Source organism: Phodopus roborovskii, unplaced genomic scaffold (assembly GCF_943737965.1).
Source record: "Phodopus roborovskii unplaced genomic scaffold, PHOROB, whole genome shotgun sequence".
NCBI classification, from domain to species: Eukaryota; Metazoa; Chordata; class Mammalia; order Rodentia; family Cricetidae; genus Phodopus; species Phodopus roborovskii.
The window spans coordinates 14215125-14234667 of NW_026126408.1; the positions used below are offsets into that span (position 1 = coordinate 14215125).

General features: G+C 48.7%; 1 protein-coding gene across 1 annotated transcript in view; it reads left to right on the top strand.

Moving 5' to 3' along the window:
* The first annotated feature begins 12162 nt into the window (after nt 1–12162).
* Togaram2 (TOG array regulator of axonemal microtubules 2) overlaps nt 12163–19543 on the top strand; it is a 52952-nt gene continuing 45571 nt past the window's right edge. Inside the window, 1 exon segment of the mRNA XM_051181833.1 lies at nt 12163–12563. The gene's annotated coding sequence lies outside the window, so the exon portion shown is untranslated.

Here is a 19543-nt window from a genome sequence, read left to right on the forward strand (position 1 = left end):
AATGTAGAATGCTTGGCTGTAAAACAGTGTTTCTCAATCTGTGAGTCTCGACCCCAAGTCTAACAATTTTTTTTATAGGGGTCGCCTAAGACCATCTGAAAACATAAATATTTACATTAGAGCTCATAACAGTAGCAAAATTACAGTTAAGAAGTAGCAACAAAAATAATTTTATGGTTGGGGTCAGCACATAAGGAATTGCATGAAAGGGCCACAGCATTAGGAGGGGTGAGAACCACTACTCTCGAGAGAGATGAACGCTGTGGGCTACTGCAGAGCCCCACTGCTTCTGACCCTCTTCCAGAATCCCAGCTGGGAACAGCTGCATACAGAGCTAACCCTCCATATTTTCTCTGTGGATCTGTGTGCATATAGATGTGCTAGTGAGAAACAATTGATCACTTTTTCTCCACGTAGATCAGCAGCTCTCAACGTGTGGGTCTCAACCCTCTTGGGGGCTGCATATCAGATATCCTGCATATCAGGTATTTACATTGGATTTCATAACTAGTAGCAAAATTACAGTTATGAAGTAGCAACAAGATAATTTTATGGTTGGGGGTCACCACAACATTTGGAACAGTATTAAAGGGTCAGAGCATTAGGAAGGTTGAGGACCACTGACATGAATGGTAATACTGTATGTAGCATTTTGCAGTTTAACCTTTTTAGGTGATAACAAAACTTCTTCACTGTGGTGAACTGTCAAGATTAGCTTGGGGTGGGGGAGATCCAATACAGATTACTTTGTCCCGCCTTGGAGCTTCAGATTGTTGGGGCATTTACTGATATATGCTAATAGATTGTAAGTGTCCTGAAAATAAGCAAGGTTCCAGGGGCTTCTTGTGTTCCCTGTGTAAGTGCTGTGCCAGCATCTTTTTAGGAGGCTGAATTGGATACTTGTCTTTAGGAAAGATGGTCTGTTTTGTTTGACTTGTGGTTTGAAAGTATGTGGACCACCAAGGCAGCAGGACCAAGGCAGCTGGTCACACTGTTACCAGTCAGGAAGCAAGTGTTTATTTGCTTTCTGTATCTTATCCTCTTTATTAGGTCTGGGGCCCCAGCTCATGGGAAGGTGCTACCCACATCCACATCCAAGGAGGCAAACCTCTTAGGAAACATCCACACAGGCATGCCTAGAAGGTCCCCTGGGTGGGTCTAAATGCAGCAAAATTGACAATGAAGGTAACTATGGCTAAAGGGGAGTATTCTGGGTACAGGCTATGGTACTTAAAATTTCCATAGACCTGTCGGGTTGTCTCTCAATTTGGCTTTAACAGATTTCAGGTGAAATTTCACATGGAAAACTCTCCTTTGACCCAAGTTAAACAAATTCTATAAACCCTATGGGAATTTTGAATTGTTTTTTGACCAGCCAATAAGTGTATTAGAATTGATTTCTTGGAATATTATGACATTAATATTTAGAAAGTGATTATTATTTTTAACAATTTATTTCTATATTTTATGTGCATTGGTGTTTTGTCTGTATGTACGTCTCTATGAGGGCTTTGGACCCCCTGGTACATGTGGGTGCTGGGAATTGAACTCGGGTCCTCTGAAAGAGCAGCCTGTGCTCTTAATTGCTGAGCCAGCAGTTAACTCCAGCACGTTAAAAAAAAAAAATCTCTGAAAAACCATGCCTCTTGCTTCCACCCCCCAGCCTGGGGTAATTACGAGGGAAGAGATGAGCAGAGCCTGTGGTGTTTGTGAGCCCTACCTCATGAACGAATGACTTTTTAGATCCACGAGGACTGGGGGCTACCTTGGTGAGAGCCTCGTTGATAACGAGTCTTGGGGCACCTCTTCTCTCTGTGCACAGGTGGGTCCAGTCCCTGGGAGTGGGACTAAGGTGCTTGCTACTTGGGTGTGAGGGTGGGTAGGGAGACACAGTGGATTGATTGATGGAGGGCTGCAGGAGCCACAGAACAGCACTGACCTCAATCAGCGGCCAGTGTGCTCTAGCATTTGAAGGAGAGTCTTTGAGGAAGTAGGGGTGTTCAAAGGAAAGCCAGGGACAAATAGTTGCTTGATAAAGATGCCTTCCAGAACCCTGCAACTAAAACTCCTTAGAATTGAGGCTTTTGATTCAGTTTACTGAGAGAATTCTGCTTTTGAGAAACCAAATGAGTAAGACACACACACACACACACACACACACACACACACACACACACACACACACACAGGGGGGGGGCGGCGGAGGAGGCTCTTTTCAGGACTCAGGGTTCCTTCTTCCCGCGGACGTGTTGGCTGTGGATTTTACAGGGTAGTCCTGTGTGCTGCTCACGTTTCCTGAACATCATGAAAGTGCTTTTAGGCCTAGAGCAAGGAGTTCCGATGAGCAAGTTTTCCCTGGCTTATCTATGTGTATCCGGGTTATCCTGGTTTCTTTTGGGGGAGGTCCAAGTGTAAATCGTCAAAATCAAAGTGAGCCACTAGGTGTCAGGCTTGCTTCGGGCAACTTGTCTATCTGAGGGCTAGTACCCGCAGGAAGTGGGGTGGGCGGAGAACGCTGTGCTGGTGAACAGCCTTCTGCAACTGACCACAGAAACCCCGGGGTGCTTCCAGCTTTCTTTTCAGGAAAGCACCCCATTTGGAGGACACCGGGTCTTCCGGTGGTGGCTGCACCCCCAGCTCCTCTGGGGTGGGCAGTGCCCCTGTGGAAACAGATGTTCCCTCATCCAGGATCTGGATGCACTCCCACCGGACTAACCTGAGCTAATGTCCAGCTGACAGCAGCAGCATGGGCAGCTCTCAGTGTCTTAACAGTCAAGCAGCAGAGACTTCTCGTTTCCCCTCTTTTCCTTAAGTGGAACCACCTGCTCTGTGCAGCAATGGACACAATTTCCCGGTACCGGACTTTGTTCATGAGAGCTGGGATTTCACATTCGTTCAGTGGCAGCGTGGGGGGTAGAGTTTGAGTTTTCACTTGGTTTTTTTCCCAAGTTTTGAAAAATTCAAGTATACAGAGAAACGAGAAGAATTATCTAGGTGTGATGGTGTATATTTTTAGTTCCAGCACTCAAAAGACAGAGGCAGGCAGGTATCTTGAGCTAGAGGCCATCTTCATCTACACAGCAAGCTCCAGGACAACCAAGGTTTTATATAGGGAGGCTGTCTCAAAAGCAGGTGGATCTCTGTGAGTTCAAGGCCAGCCTGTTCTACAGAGTGAGTTCCAAGACAGCCAGAGCTGTTACACAGAGAAACCCTGTCTCAAAAAGCAAAACTAAAATAAGGAGGAGGAGAAAATAATCTTAAACCAGGTGCTGGTTTAAGCACTTGGGAGGCAGAGGGAGGTGGATCTCTGAGTTTGAGGCCTGTTTGCTTTACAGAGAGTTCAAGGCCAGTCAGAGCCATATAATGAGACCTTGTCTCAAAACAAACAAATAACATTTACAAAGTTTTAAAATACAAGTGGAAATAAGATCACTAGTAATCTGTGCCCCATTTGCTTCGAACCCAATGTTACAGCATGAGTTCTTTCAGACTGTTCTCTGTGACCCGTATGCACCCATTTCTGCTGAATATGAGACCCCATGGGTTTCACAGGACAGCATTGCACTTCAGAGGTATTTGTCAAAATGGGCTGAGAAATTTCTTATATTACAGAAAAATCTGTTTGTTTTGTGTTGAAAAGTCTCCAGGTTTGCAAATGTACAAGTCTGTGAGAAAAAGGCATTCAGTTTTAGAGACTCACAATACATTTTCAGGTTCACAAGGGACTTGTGGTTTTTTGTTTGTTTGACGCATGTTGTCATGTAGTCCAAACTGGTCTCAAAATCCTGATCCTCCCACTTCTGCTCTCAGTGCTGGGATTACAGGAGTGCATTTTAGACTAATTTTTATTCATGTGTATATATGTATGCAGGTGCCCACAGCCACCAGGAGAGGGCGTTGGCTCTTCTGGAGCTGGATTTATAGGCAATTGTGAGCCTCCCAAAACCGGTGCTGGGAACAGAGCTTCAGTTCCTTGGAAGAGCAGGAAGTGCTTTCAACAGCTGTGCCATCTAGCTCCAGGCCCCTTACATTAATTAATTAATAATTAATTATGTTCAGACAAGGTCTCACTATGTCACCTTGGCTAGCCTAGAACTTGCTTTGTGGATCAGGCTGGTTTCAAACACAGAGAGAGATGTACCTGCCTTTACTTGCTAACTGGATTGTTTAAAAAAAAAACAAAAACATTGCTTAAGTGGATGGGCAAAACCAGATAATTTTTAAAAAATGGATTGTCAGATTTCAAAATCTTTGGAGCTTAATTCGAGCTTTATTTATTTATTTATTTATTGGTTTTTCAAGACAGGGTTTCTCTGTGTTGATTTGGAGTCTGTCCTGGAGCTGGCTCTGTAGACCAGGCTGGCCTTGAACTCACAGAGATCCACCTGCCTCTGCCTCCCAAGTGCTGGGATTAAAGCCGTGCACCACCAATGCCTGGCTGAGCTTTATTTATTTTTAAGCAACAGAAATATATCACTTTGATAAAAAAGAAAGGAACAGTGCAAATTAAAGCTGGCTCTTGCCTGGGACTGTCCTCTGCTGTCCCTAGCACAGAAGGCCCTGGGCTGATCCAGCATGCCTTCTCCTGTGAAGGAACTGAGTGTTTTGAAAGCTCTGGGGTATGCTCACACGGCCCAGACCACGAACCCCTCCGTGGCCTTTGGCAAGCCTCTTATCTTCTATGAATGCTATTTTTTCCATCTACAAAACCAAGACTGGATAGAGCACCTCAGATGGAGGCTGGGGGAGGAGCTAGAACAGTTTGCAGTATGTCCAGGAACCAGCCCCACACAGGGTTGAGGCTAGACTAAGGCCATTGAGCCAGGTAGGCACCAGCTGCACAACTGATCTTCTTCCTGTCCCAAGGACATTTAACTGAATCTATTGTGAAAAGATTTGTTTTTATTATTTTGAAATTGTGTATCTGTGTGTGGCTATATGCATGTGTGCCCAGTGAGGGCAGATATGTAGGAACCCTGGAGCTGGAGTTGCAGTGAGCTGCTCACTGAGGATGCTGGGAGCCAAGCTGAGACTCTCTGCAAGAGCAATGCTGTATATTTAAAGGGTTTACTTACTTGATTTTGTGTATAGGTTGTTATTATTATTTTCCAAGACAGGGTTTCTCTGTGTAGACTTGGCTGTTCTAGAACTCTCTCTATAGACCAGGCTGGCCTCAAACTTACAGAGATCTGCCTGCCTCTGCCTCCTGAGTGCTGGGATCAAAGGCGTGTACCACCACTGCCTGGCTTTGATTATATTATTGATTATTGCTTTCTTTTTTTGAGACAGGGTCTCTCTCTGTTGTCCAGGCTGCTCTGTGCCCAAGCTATTCTCCTGCCTCAGCCTCTCAGGCACTTGTCCTACAGATGTATGCAGCTATGCCTAGCTTTCTATTTTAACAACATTTATTTCCCTTCCATCATCTGGGCTTCCCCACCTCCTTATAGGATTTTTTTTTCATTACAAATTCTAGACTTGGCTGCTGTCGTCATCTGTTTACTTGTAACACAATCCCTCAGGATGGATAAGTTATAAAGACATCAGGTTTATTTTGTGTCTATGCCTGATTGTCCTTTCGCCTGAGCTGCTGTGTCTATCTCTGCCTGCCCATGGCTCCGAGAGAGAGAATGCTGTTTATATTCAGTGGCAACTGACAGGTCCCAAAAATTGATTTATATCCATGGTTACTGTCACCCTGGCGAACAGTGAGAAACAAGAGTCTTTTCTTCCCTTACACATCAGTCAGAGCCAGAGCCTAAAAGCCATGGGGCTGCTGTCCCTCTGGTCAGTGTGGCTTGTCGTCCCCCAGAAGATGCGTGCATTTATCGTCCCCACTCACCACCTCTTCCGAGGAAGCCTGAGGGCTTGAATCCCTGGGGACCAGCAGCTTGGAAAGGAACCTGAAGGCAGCAACTCTGGTAACCTGGGAGTGTTTGTCAGTCACCTGACAACTCCAATAGACTTGTGTTTTAAAATTGGATTGGTGGGGTGGGGACACCTTTAGCAAACTTGCTTGTGGTGAAAACTTTTTTTTCTTCTGGGGTGCTTTGAGGGGAGTAGTGAGGGTGTCCTGGATCTGTCGGAAAGAGAGAGAGAGAGACACCTGGACAAATGTGGACATTTTCCTGGGGATCTGACTTTTCCTATGGTCTTAAGGGGCACAATATTTGTATCTGAACTGAATAATAAACTTGTTATTTGTCTGTGGACATCAAGCTCTAGTTCATTGCCTGGAAAACTTTGAAATGTATGAGAGCTGAGATTCACAAGGGCTCTTTAAAACTCTGGTCTTCAGAAATCTTTCGTGCACAAACTGGTTTCCATAATTGTGTGGACTTGGAGGCTGCTTCATGCTCCAACCCTATTGGTGATCAGCTGACACCCCCTCACCAGTTCCTAGAGCATGCTAAAGGCTCTGAGAGGTAGGAAACAAAAGGCTCTGAGAGGTAGGAAACAAACACAGTGGCCTTTATGTCCACATTGTCTGTGTTTCCTTCTCCATACAAACTTCCATTTTTGCTTTCACATTTGTTCTATAAAAACTCAGCTGGGGAACTTCTGGGCTGGAGCATGCTTCTAGACAAGCTGGAAGAGAGCATACAATTACCTGGAGTTCAGGGGTACAGTCTTCTATCCCCCCCCCCCCCCCCGCATTCCAGAATCTAAGAGCATAAAGGCTCTTGGTAGGGTTGGTAGATGGGTAAGGGTTGATGTGGGAAGAGCCCAGATCTGTAGTGAATATTTTGGAAGGTTATCTGGCTTCTTGAACATCTCTAAAGATTGTGGGGAGGGGACTGGATCTTTCTTTTGAGTTTTGAGTTAGAGCTGTGTGTTAAGGAGTTGGCCCTCTTCCCCTCCAAGCGCCTGGAGTCTTTGGCCATCTTGGCTTGCTACTGTTGATGGCTGAATGGGACTCTAACAGTCTTCTGTGTCCTCACTCTGTGTTCACCACTGCTTATGAGATGTGTTCTGGAAGCTCCTCTTTGGGCCTGCATAGTTTCTGATGGAAAACCCATTGTCATTCATTGTGTGAGCCTTTATATACAACAGCTTTTTCTCTCCAGTTGCTTTCAGGATTCTTTCATTGTCTTTAATTTTCTGAGCCCTGATTATGGCATGCCCTTTAGATGGCTGCGATTTGCTGACATCCTTCCCTAGGGTGCTGAGGAGAAGTGGATCTTAAGCAGGCGTGGCATTTCCTTAGCACCTGGCCCCAGGCTCCGGTCCATGTGGGTCAAGTCTGATTTGATTGCTAGCCATTTTACTCAGGGAAGTCCACCCCAAAGATGTAATGCAGATTCATGTGGGTCAGATTGGGTAATCAGTGCAGGAAGCAGATGTGCCAGGATCCATGTCAGTGATCACATACTGCTTTCAGCACCTGAGGCTGTCAGTGTCACTGATGGAGTTGATCGCTCCACTCAGAAAGCTGTCAGCTTCGACTCAAGTCCACCTCCCTCTCCACAGTAATGAAGGCCTTCATCATTCTTTTTATCTATTAATTTAATTCTTGTATTCTAATCCCAGTTTCCCCTCCCTCCTCTGCTCCCACTCTCTCCACTTCCCCCCACCTCCCATCTGCTCCACTAGGAAGTCTACTAAGTCTGTCCCATCATCTTGCTGAGGCAGGACCAAGGCACTGCTCCACCCACACCCCTGTGTCTAGAACGGGCCCCACTAAGTCAGTTGTGCATTAGTGTTAGATTTTGGACCCACTTCCAGTGGCCTCATATATTGTCCCAGCCACATGACTGTCACCTATATTAAGGGGGTCTAGTTCAGTCTTATGCAGGTTCCCCATTTGTCAGACCTGAGTCAGTGATCTCTCACTAGCTTGGGTCAGCTGGTTCTGTGGGTTTCCCCAAAGGGGTCTTGACCCCTTTGTTCATATTATCACTTCTCCTTCACTTTGATTGTATTCCAGGAGCTTGGCCTAATGGTTAGTTTTTCACTAGCCATTTTTTTTATAATTTATTTTTTAAATTTTTATTTTACATATAGATCCCAGTTCCCTCTCCTTCCCTCCCTCTTTCCCTCTCTCCCACCCTCTCATGCCCCCTCCCCTCCCCCTTTCCCTCCCATTCCACATGTAGGGTGATGCCCTCCAGGAGGGGTCATCTAAATCTGTCAAGTCATTTGAAGTAGGGACTAGGGCTTCTCTCCTGTCTCTAGGCTAAGGCAGTTATCCCTCCATGGGGGATGTGCCCTCAGGTCCTTTTGTGCACCAGGAATTCATCCTGGCTCCACTGTCTGAGGTCCCTTAGACTGCTCAGTCCTTCCAGCTGAGACCCATGTTCAGGGGGTCTGAGTCATCCCATGTTGGATTCCCAGCTATCATCACCAGCCATTCTTGATCCAGTGGCTCAGAACGGCTTTATCTCTCGACTTCCACCTTCATTCTTTACTTTTGGTCAACTTTCAGTTATGTATTAATTATGGATCCATATTATCCCTCCTTTTCATTTCTTCTTCCAACCCATGATTTTCTGATGAACACAACCCTCCTGTCTTCTGCCTTCCTATTCTACCCCATCTATTTATTCTATCATGTCTATCATCTCTACACCATCCTGTCCATCTGTCCATCCTATTCTCTCCTATTTCATAGACCCCATCCTATCCCACGCTGCCCCCCTGTCAGCTGAGGGACTCCTCCCTTCAAACCCTTTCCTGTGACTGCAGGATGGATATTGCTCTTCTCTGACACCCCATTTGGAGGGTAGGGAGAAAGGAGAACAGATACATTCCACACACCCCATAGAGGCAAACAGTTAGCTTCACAGGCCAGGCTCTGAGGGTAGGGGCTGTGGTTAGGGGGCAAAAGCAGGGATGTCAGTTTGGAGGTGGTGCCACTTGCCTCTGTCTCTCTCTGCTTGAGAGGTGGCAGGTGGACGTGAGGAAGGCATCCATCTTCTCCAGCCATTGGAGGTCACCCAGTGACTGAGGCTCCTAGTCATGAATGGCAGTTTGGAAGCCTATGTAAGGCTTCATCAGAAACCACAGAGTAAACTCAGTGACAGAATTGGAGTAGAATCATACCTGTCTCCTTGTCTGCACTGGTTCTTCTTCATCTGCCCTCAGTTGTCCCTGATAGGCATGATGAGACTTTTTTTTTTAAAGATTTATTTATTGTGTTTACAATGCTCTGCTTACATGTCTGCTTCAACACCAGAAGAGGGCACCAGACCGGATTACAGATGGCTGTGAGCCACCATGTGGTTGCTGGGAATTGAACTCAGGACCTTTGGAAGAATAACCAGTGCTCTTAACCTCTGAGCCATCTCTCCAGCCCATGATGAGACATTTTTATGCCTCTGTTCCACGAGCTTCATGTCCTCTCCAGCCCTGGCTGAGACCATCCTGGTTTGTAGTGGAAAAGTCCAGAGGGTCAGAACTTCACAACCCATAGTGCTCAGAGCCCAGGTTTTTCAGGTTGGAGACACAGTCTGATCTTGGGGACAGCACTATGTCTAGAGAAGAAGACTTCTCCAGGTTTCACTGTCCCTTCTCCCACTGGAGTCAGATTTGTGTCTCTATACAGCCCTGGCTGGCCTGGAACTCTCTATGTGGCCCTGGTTGCCTTGAAACTTTCTGGATAGTGAGTGATAGCTTTAAGAGATACAAGAGGGTGACACGGGCCCCCTGATTTGCAGGATAGCACATGTGGCTGGCTGGCTGTGCTGGGAGCCAGTGGATGAGGGGAGGTTTCTTGTGTGAAGCCAGTAGGAAGGGTCTTCAGGTGGAAGGAAGGAGGCTATGCAGTGGTATCCCGCAGACAGCTGGGCAGAGCATAGTCCCTAGGCTGAGCCTGGCCGTGATTCACCATTGTCTTACACTGTACCCTAGGTGGTTGCTTACCATGCAGTAGGGCACATGTTCAGGATACCTATATCTTCCAGTCACTAGACATGGATGCTGACCCAATTCCCAGACTGGTTAAGAGGGTCAACATGCTTGTTGAAGGATTAGGCTCTACCAGTGGTTCTCAACCTGTGGGTTGCGACCCCTTTGGATCTTGCATATCACATACCCTGCTTATCAGATATTTACATTAAGATTCATAACAGTAGCAGCATTACAGTTATGAAATAGCAATGAAAATAATTTTATGGTTGGGCCACTACAACATGAGGAACTGTATTAAAGTGTTGCAGCATTAGGAAGGTTGAGAACCATTGGACTAGGGTCAGAGCTGAAATGTCTGCCACTGACTAGAGTTGTCAGCCTGGGAAGTGACAAGGTATTGATCACTGAGACCTTCTTGGGAGGATTCCAAGGAAGATGAAGTTCTTGAATGTGGCAGTGAGCTTTAAGCTCTTTCATTAATTTTTCATACAGAAGTTACTGTGAGCCTGGCTTGGTGGCACACACCTTTAACCCTAGCATTTGGGAGGAAGGACTATGAATGTCTCTCTGCGGGTTCAAGGCTAGCCAGGGTTATATAGTGAGTCCAGGACAGCCAGGGCTACACTGAGAGTTCCAGTACAGCGTGAGCTACACAGAGAATCCTAGGACAGCTTGATCTACATAGAGTTGCTGGCCAGCTGGGGCTACATAGAAAGATTCTGTCTTTAAAAAGGGGGAGGGGGAAGCTACTGCGGAGGTGATGTGGGACGGTACTGTGGAGGTGATGCAGGTCTGCGTGGGTAGTAAACCTTCTAGTAAACCTTCGGGGTCTTTCTCGGTTGCTCAGGGGCAGCCTGTGCTCTCTCCATGTCTGCTGGACACCCTAAGGAAACTTGATGCTCCAGTCCCCAGAAGAGCGTGCTCTCAGAAAGCAAACAGAGCGGACAGAGTAGAAGGGATGTAGAGTCAGGGTGCTGTGTGGCTTTCCTTCAAGGCCTGCCTGGGGCTGTGAAGGATCCTGGTGGGGGTAGGGATGGGGTCGGGTCAGAGATCTAGGGACTCCCATGCAGGCTGGGGTGTAGGGTGAGTTTGGGGAGGTGCATATCTGGTTTCCCATCTACAGGACACAGAGTCCTTCCTGTTCCATGCTCATCCTTTTTGCATGCTCATGGCTCTTTCATTCACAAACAGCATAATTTACCAGGCCTCAGTTTCCCCATCTGTAACATTGGGGTTCTTCATATTTACCTCCCACGGAGAATCCAAATCCAGTTCGGGTCTAGAGGAAGCCCCTCGTTTATGGGCATTTGCAGGCGAAGCAGGGGAATTGGGCTGCAGTTAGCTTCTCCCTTAGAGGAGGCCCACTGGCGCCCTCTGGCGGGATTAGCGTTCTGTGCAGGCAGACCCAGTTCCCCGTTCTCTCTGGCAAGCCACCCTTGGAGCTCGCTTCAGGAAGCTGCTCTTTAGAGAGGCCCCAGGGTGCCCCCCCCTCCCCGGGCCAGGGGAGGAAAGCATTGCATTGGGTGAAAGCTGTTCAGCTGCTAGGCTTCCCGGAGGCGAGGCAGCCTGCTTCAGACTCCCCTGCTCTGTATTCTTGGGTCTGCCAAGCTGACTCCTCCCTGAGAACTTGAAGGGGCCGCCAAAGCAAGCAAGCAAGCAAGCAAACAAACAAACAAACACCCTTAGTCTTTGGGCAAGTGACTCTCTGCAAAGTTGTATGAGACCTCTGCTGCTCCCCTGTATGCCTCGGAGGGGGTGGTGGTGTTGAGGGTCAGAAGTGGGCAAGGCAAGGGACAGGAGCAGTGAGCTGCAATCTGAGGGGCTGATTAACCAGTGTGGGGGCTCAGTGAGGAAGCACACACAGGATTACGGACTTCATATTTCCCAATTGCCTGGCAGAGGAATGTGGCTGGGAGGAGACCACGGCTTTCTGCTACATAAATATTTCTGGAGAGATTAACGTAGGGCCAACTTTGTTCTAGATCTAGACAAACGCCAGGCTTCCTCCTGGCAGCCATTTAATCCTGACATCAATTCTACTGAACAAGTACTATTTTATACCCATTTTATAGATGGGGAAACTGAGGCCAAGCAAGGTTAAGTCGGCACAAGAGGAGCACAAAGACAGCAACAGAAGAATCAGGGTCAGACCTGACTCTGCTTGCTGCCTACTCTTCTTGGTTTGTGGAGGCAGGCTAGCAAGCAGTGGCACCTGGGACCTGCCTATGGTTCCTGCCTCACCCTGCTGTACACCTCTTGATGTAGCCATTGCCCAGTGGAGCACAGCAGGCTCCAGCAGGCTCTGTGCTACTCCCCTCCCCCCATTCCCCATGTGCCTAGAAGACAGGCTGGCCGCTGGGGCACAGCCAGCACCTGGGGGAGTCACAGGGGAAAGGAGACCGAGGGGAAAAGTCTCAGCTCCGTTTCTCCCCCACACAGGGACTTGGACTCCTTCAGAGAGCGGTTGCCATGCAGCAGTGTTTATTCAAGAGGAACCTGGCAGAGAGCAGGAGTGTGCCAGCCGCCGCTGTGACGGCCTTGAGGCTGCTTGGACAGGAATCTGTGGCCTAGGGTTCCTAAGCTGGGCCAGGGCCAAGGCAGGCCAGGTGGGTGCTGCCCTGACCCTGCCTCCCTAGATTCAGGGGCAGCATGGTCTCCAGGGAGATTAAGGACCCTGGATTCCACCACTGACAGGGGTTTGGCCTCTGGATGGAGAGGTGAGAGATGATGGTGTTCACTGAGCTGTTTGGATGGGGTATGCACTTTGGGTTTTTCTCTGGGCTAGATTCCCTGGAGGTGTTGAGAATGATGGCCCGCAGGGGTGGGGACAACACTGAGCTTGGACCAGGGCACCAGCTTACAGAGAGGGTTGGGATGATTCCGCTCAGGGTTTAAATTCTAACACCAGACACATGTGCTGCAAATATGGAGCTTTGGCTTGGCTGTTTTGAGCCTCAGTTTCCTTGTATGTTGTCTCTCCTGACCCTGCTTTTGAGAATGGAGACAGGGGTGGGGTGGGGTGGGACTTGGCTAGGCCATGGACCGGATGGAACTTGTAATTTTGACGCTGTCGTAAGAGTGGAGATCAGTTCATTTCTTGCTGGACTCATCTTGGTCTCAAGGAGGCCCACATTGGTAGGAGATCTGGAAGGGTGATTTGTTATTTTTCTTTTGTCTTTTTTTTGAGGCAGGGTCTCATGTAGTCCATGCTGGCCTCAAAATTTCTGTGAAACGGATGACCTTGAACTTGTTGTGTCCCTGTCTCTCCCCCCAGAGTGCTGCGAACACAGGTGTGTGCCACCCTGCCCAACCCTCAGAAGGCAGGGTTCTTCTCAGAAGCATGAGGGTTAACAGGGCTTCTGTCTGCCCAGCACCAGTGAGGTTGCCACAGACCGTGCAGGTACCCGGCTCCAGGTGGAGAAGCCATAGGCGCAGAGTCAGGATGTCTTGAGTTAGGCAAGTCCTATACTGTTCACACAACTGGCTGATGTTCAGTCGGGGAGCAGCAGATTTGAAGCAGGGAGAAGGAGGTGGAGAATAACGGACAGAGGGACAGGGCTCTAGAGAAACCTGCCTCTGAAGCAGCCCTCCCATTATTCCCCAGGGTCACCATCATTGCAGACAGAAAGATACAGTTTATGATCCATAAGCAGTAACAAAATGAATGCTGTTGGGGCCACTGCCCTCTTCAAGACAGACATTACAGATCCCAGACCCACGGGACCTTTCCTTGCCCTTATCACAGACGCCTCCTTCCCAGGGCTCATCACTCTCCTAGATTCTCTTTGTTTTATTACAAAGCCCATCCCATGCATGTATTCCCAAGGACCTGGGTCACTCTTGCTTTCCTCCTAGTGCTTTGTAAATAGTGTCATAACCCACTGTCTTCTGGCTTCCTAATGGCTTCCTCCACTAAACACATTGTTGTGGTCATCCTTGGTACTGAATCGGGCAATTACTGTTTTCACTGCTGTGGCGTGGTGCACATTTGGTTTGCTTCCAGATTCGGTGGTGAGCCACCTCTCAGCGTCTGTGAGCTCCAGGACTGGAGTTGCTCCCATGGTGTGCATACATCTTGAGCTTTGTTAGAGAAAGCCAGTCAGAGCTCAGGTGAAGGACTGTGTACAAGTTGCTCAGCCAGCATGGGTTCCCATCACTCTCTACTCATGTCAGCATTTGGTACTGTTTCTCATCTTAGTGTATGCCAATGTAGAGAGTGACCACACCACATTTCCAGTGTTTCCATGGGCACCAGGGGGATGTGCACCTAGCTTTTCTCCTTCCCCATTTTCCTTTGCCTGTAGGTCCTGCTTTCCTCTGCTCTCTGCTTTCTTAGTCTCACCCTGTGTGCAGCGTGGGCTGATGTTTCCCTCCCCACCTGCTCTTCCATCCCTGGAGGCCCAGTCACCAGCAAGTGTTGTCACTTCTCTGCTGCTGCAGGCCTGGAAGCTGTGATTTCCACTGGGCTGGTTCAGGGTTCCACTCATTTTCCTTCTCACCCTGGGATTTCTCTTCCATCCTAGCTTAGAAAACAGTGGCTCTACAAAAGTGCTACCAGTGTCCAGGTAAACCCTGGCCTTTGACAAGCGGGTCCCTGCCAGGACAGTTGGCATTCTCCTTTAAAATTTTTGTTTATGACTGTTATTACATGTGCATGTATATGATATATGTGTGTGAGAGCCGACGTGACATAATACATGTGCAGGGGTCAGAGGACAACTTGCCAGAGCTATCTCTCCCCTTCCATTGTTGATTCTGGGGATGGAACTCAGGTTGTCTGCCTTGTGCTGCAAGAACTCTTACTGTCTGAGCCATCACGTTGGCTCAGTTCTTTACTTCCCCGTGACTGGCCTTTGGTTAAAGAACGGAGCTGTAGTCTGAAGTTCCCCAAGGGTCCTGAGGAGAGTCCTGACCTGTGACAGGCAGGCTTTCAGACTGATTAGTAGATGCAAGTTGCTCTGTCTTTGCTGGATAGGTGTTTTATCCCTTCTCATCGTCTCCCAAACTTCTGGGAACCTGCTCAGGCCCATGGACCACAGCTAGGTGATTTGAGCTCCAGAGACTGAATGAGATACTTGGACAGCCAAACCATGCAGGAGGCCCTGAAGATCATTGCAGAGACCTTGGTGGGAGCTAGAGAAGGAAGTTCCCCCATCCCCACCAAGGCCCTGCTGCCTGGTGACCACTCCACGTCTGGCAGGGTGTATGCCCAGAATAGGCATCGGCTGCCCATAGCCTTGCCCATAGCATTGATGACCGAATGCTGTGTCCCTTCTGGAGTTCACACTGAATCCCTGACATCCCTTCCCATAAATTAGTGCTGGAGGAGGGCCTTTGTGGGGGACATTAAGTTCAGAGCAGGTCAAGATAGTGGAGTCTTCATGGGAGAATGAGTACCCCACAAGAAGAGACCAGAGAGCTTGCTCCTTCTCTGCTAAGCGGGAGCACACCAAGGAGAGCACTCTGTAGCTCAGCAGGTCCTCAGCAGGCCCAGGGCCATCTAACTCCTTGACCTTAGTCTTCCAGCTGGAAACCATGTGAAATTCTACCTGTCGTTTAAGGCCACACTCTGCAGGCTTCACCAGAGCAGGCAGCCAATACCCGGTGCCCCTCTACAAGGAGAGGGGATAGTTGACCCCCCCAACTGCCCCCTTCTTCCCCCAAATTCCCCAGCATGTCTCCCTTCCCTTCCCTGCTTCATGTCCTTTCCTTTTCTTCTGGTTTCTCAAGGCAGGGCTTCTCTGTGTAACAGTCCTGGCTGTCCTGGAACTTGATTTGTAGACCAGGCTGGCCTTGAACTCAGAGATCCTGTTGCCTCTGTCTCCCTAGTGCTGGGATTAAAGGCGTGCGACACTGCCACCTGACCTCACATCCTCTTTGATGACCCTCTGAGTCTAGCTGGAATGTTGCCTGGTGTTGCCTACTTGGTCTTGTTCAGGTGACCATAGCTGTAGGGAGTTCGTAAGTGTGACAGCTACAGGTCGTGTTTCACAGTGCCCCTCCCATCCCCCAGTGCCCCTCCCATCCCCAGCTCCTACGGTCTCCCTTCTTCTCCTTTGCTGCGCCTGAGCCTTGGGGAGATTGAGATGAGTGTCTCATTTAGGGCTGAGCACTCAAGACCTATTGCATTTTCTGAGTATTCTTCTGTTTTTTCAAGATTTATTGTTATTTATTTAGGTGTGTGTGTGTGTGTGTGTGTGTGTGTCTGTCTGTCTGTCTGTTTGTCTCTGTGTATATGTATGTAGGTGCCTTCAGAGGCCAAAAAGGAGGTGTCAGATCCCTTGGAGCTGGAGATACAGGCTGTTGTGAGCTTCCAGCTATGGGTCCTGGGAAATGAATTCGGGTTCTGTGTAAGATCAGCAAGTACTCTTAGTAGCTGAACCAGCTCTTCAGCCTCTTGATTACTCTTGATAACCCTGTGAAAGAGGTGTTTTTAATTCCACTTTCTGAGAAATAGGGTTCATAGAGGTTGACTAATGTGCCTGAGACCACATGGTCAACGGGCGGTATGTCTGTTGGCTCCTAAGTGAACAGTCAGAAATCCAATGAGTCAGCATCTACAGAAAGCACTGGCTTGGGCTCTTCTGATGCAGTGCTGTGGCCTTGTTGAGCCTCACTCATCTTACCTATAAACAGGGGGTCATAACATCTTTCTTTCTTGTTCTATTTCCAGGGTAGATGGCATTCTTGGAGGTATGTAGTTCATGTACCTGACTGTTCTTTCAATTATGTTTCCTTGGCAAGACTGTCATGATGACATGCTTCCCTTGAATTCATTCATTTAGCAACACTACTAACATTTATTGAATTGTTATTATGCACTAGGTGCTGTGTTTGGCCCTTTGTATTCCCTCATGAGTGTGTACATGTATGTGTGAAAGTGTGTGGGTACATGTTTGTGTGTGGGTGCATGTGGAGGCCAGAGAGCAACCCCAGGTTTCATTCTGTAGGCATTGTCAGTTCCTTCTTATCTCATGATGGAGGGGTAATGGTAGATGCAGGGAGTGGGGCGGCTGCCGAGATGCTGGAGAGGCGCAGGTTACACGTGGGGCCCTTCTCCAAACCATCTTCTTGTTGGTCTGCAAGCCAGTCTCCGCATGATCCAGGAGTCCCGAGTGGGTGGTTGGGCCTGGGATGCCTCCGCACAGGGTGTGATGGGTGAGGGCATCAGTCTCCCTGGTGAGCATGGAGGGGTGAGGGTGGAGGTGACTTGGGACCTGTGTCAGTCAGTGTTCCATTACTGTGACAAAATACTTGAGGAACCTGACTTGAAGGACAGGTTGGTTTTTGGTTCATGGTTTCCGAGGTTCTGTCCACGGTCACTGGCTTTGTTGTTTCCTGGCCTGTGGTGAAGGGGGCACCATGGCAGAATGTACAGGGTGGGGCAAAGCTGCTTGCTTCATGGCCGATGGGGGCAAGAAGATACATGAGAAAGGAGCTCATATCCTTTTCAATATCCATTTCAAGGTCACCTCCTCAATGATCTGCTGCCTCTGCCTGATTCCCTAAAGGGTCCCCTCTCTCCCAGTAGCCACACCCCCAACTTTTTCATGCAGACTTCAAGGAATTGTCTGCTCACCACTTCAGCTTCTTTCTCTCCCACTGGTTCATCACTCCCTGTCCCCAAATGCACAGTTGACACTGGATGCCTCAGTCACTCGCCATGTTATTTTCTGGCAGGGTCTCTCACTGAGTATGGTGCTTTCTAGTTGTCTAGACAGTTGACCAGCAAGCCTCAGACATCCTTCTCTCTCTGCCTCCCCAGTTCTGGGATGATGGGTGTGTGCAGCCATGCTCAGGTGTTTTTATGTGGGTTCCCAGGGATTGGAACCCAGGTCCTCACACTTTCATAGCAAGCTTTGTGCCGCCTGAGCCATCTCCCCATGTAGCTGTGGTGCCTTTGTTAATTGCAGCTGCACTAATACCCAGCCACACTGATCACAAACTAGGGGCCAGACCCCTCACTAAGTGACCATCTCTGTTTATTGGATAGGTGTGGGGGTCCAGGCGTTATCTTTTTCTGCAGAAGTTGGGGCTTAGAGGCCTTTAGCAATGTGCTATAGTCATACTGTGCTCAGGGGTGGGTGTGATCTCACTAACCTTTGTATCCTGGCCTTTGGGACGTGGTGGAATGAAGTGGGCATCAGACCTCCAGCAACAGCTAGGAGAGTAGAGTTAGCAGGCCACTTAAGGGCACTAGGGTTTTCTCTGGAGGGCTGTGGCTGGGAAGCAGCTTGATGTATGTGTGATCAGAGGTGGCTGCTCCTCACCCACAGGAAAAAAGTATGGTGCAAGGAAAAGTCTTCAATCCAGCCTATACCCTGTTCACACTAGCAGGCAAGTCTCGATCCTGTTTTTTTATTTTCTGCATCCAAGCCAGAGTGCTAGGGCTGGGTCTATAAACTTCTGTTCCTTGATTCTGCCAAAACCATTGCTTCCTGAGTATGTGCTTCCCAGGGCCCACCCCGGGGTCTGTGCCATGCCTACCACAGCCTCCCAGGCTGGGCCTCTGGATCCCCAGACCTACAGCTGCACATGTCCCTCCATGCCTGGATTTGGAATGCTTCTCTTCGTTTGACCCATTGACACCCTGAGTCAGGTCCAGCAAGGGTGTCCCCCTTCCCCCACCCCACACCTGTAGTTGACATCTCAGACAACAGTATGGTCCCCCCACGGTGCATCCCTGCCCAGAGACCGTGTGTCCCTTTGTTCCCCCAGCATGGCAGTGAATACTTATTCTGACTGGTGTGACAGTGCTTAAGTACTTTGGCAGGGGGCATCCATCACTCTCTTCTCTTGCTCTTATAGGAAGCTTTGTTCTTCCTGCCTGGGTGACAGTAAGTACTCACGCAAAACATGGACTCATAATGAGCCCCCAGGAGGCCAAAGGGACTTCTGAACTAGGTATAGTGATACATGTCTGGGAATCTCAACACTCCAGAAGCTGAGATAGGAAGATCTTGAGTTCTAGGCCAGCCTGGGCTACATACTGAGTCCTATTTCAGAAAAGGAAAATAAGTGTGTGAAATTGAATTGAACTTCCTGCCTGTCATTAGTCTCCTCCATGTCAGTAGTCGGCTATGAACGGTGGGAAGGTCATCTCCATTGTAACTTTAAAGATGGCGTGAGTGAGCATTTGTGTTTTGCTTTGCCCTGCCCTGCTGTTTGCTCTTCTCTTTGGGACAGTAGTTCCCTGGGAAACAAGGTGAACTTAGCTCTGGCCCTGGCTTTGTGGTCTGTGAGAGACACAGGGGCAGCTGCAGTTGGCTCTCAGGCTGACACGCTCCAGAGCCAATGCTAACTTTGTTTCCTTTCTACTTGAAACTTGAGTCCCTTCTGTCCTGTAGCTTCACTTCCACAGCATGGGCCACTGCAGAACCCCTGTCATCACAGATTTATGGAAGGGGGTAGACAATGTTTATTTGAGGAAAACTGAGGCTGAGTCTGAAGGAATCAGCTGCCTGCGACAATGTAGAACTTGGAGGAGTGAAAATAAAATCCTGGTTATTAGAATCTGCTGGCTCACTGAGCCCTTCAGGTTGAGGTGGGATTAGCCAACAGGTAGAGAGGGTAAGGCCTTTATGGCCAGAGCAGTGTCCTTTGCAAATGAGACCTCAGTGAATTCTACCTGGGGCACAGGTGCTGAATGGCCTCTGAGCTCTGTTTGTGTGCACTGGAATTCCTCATTCTGACTTCT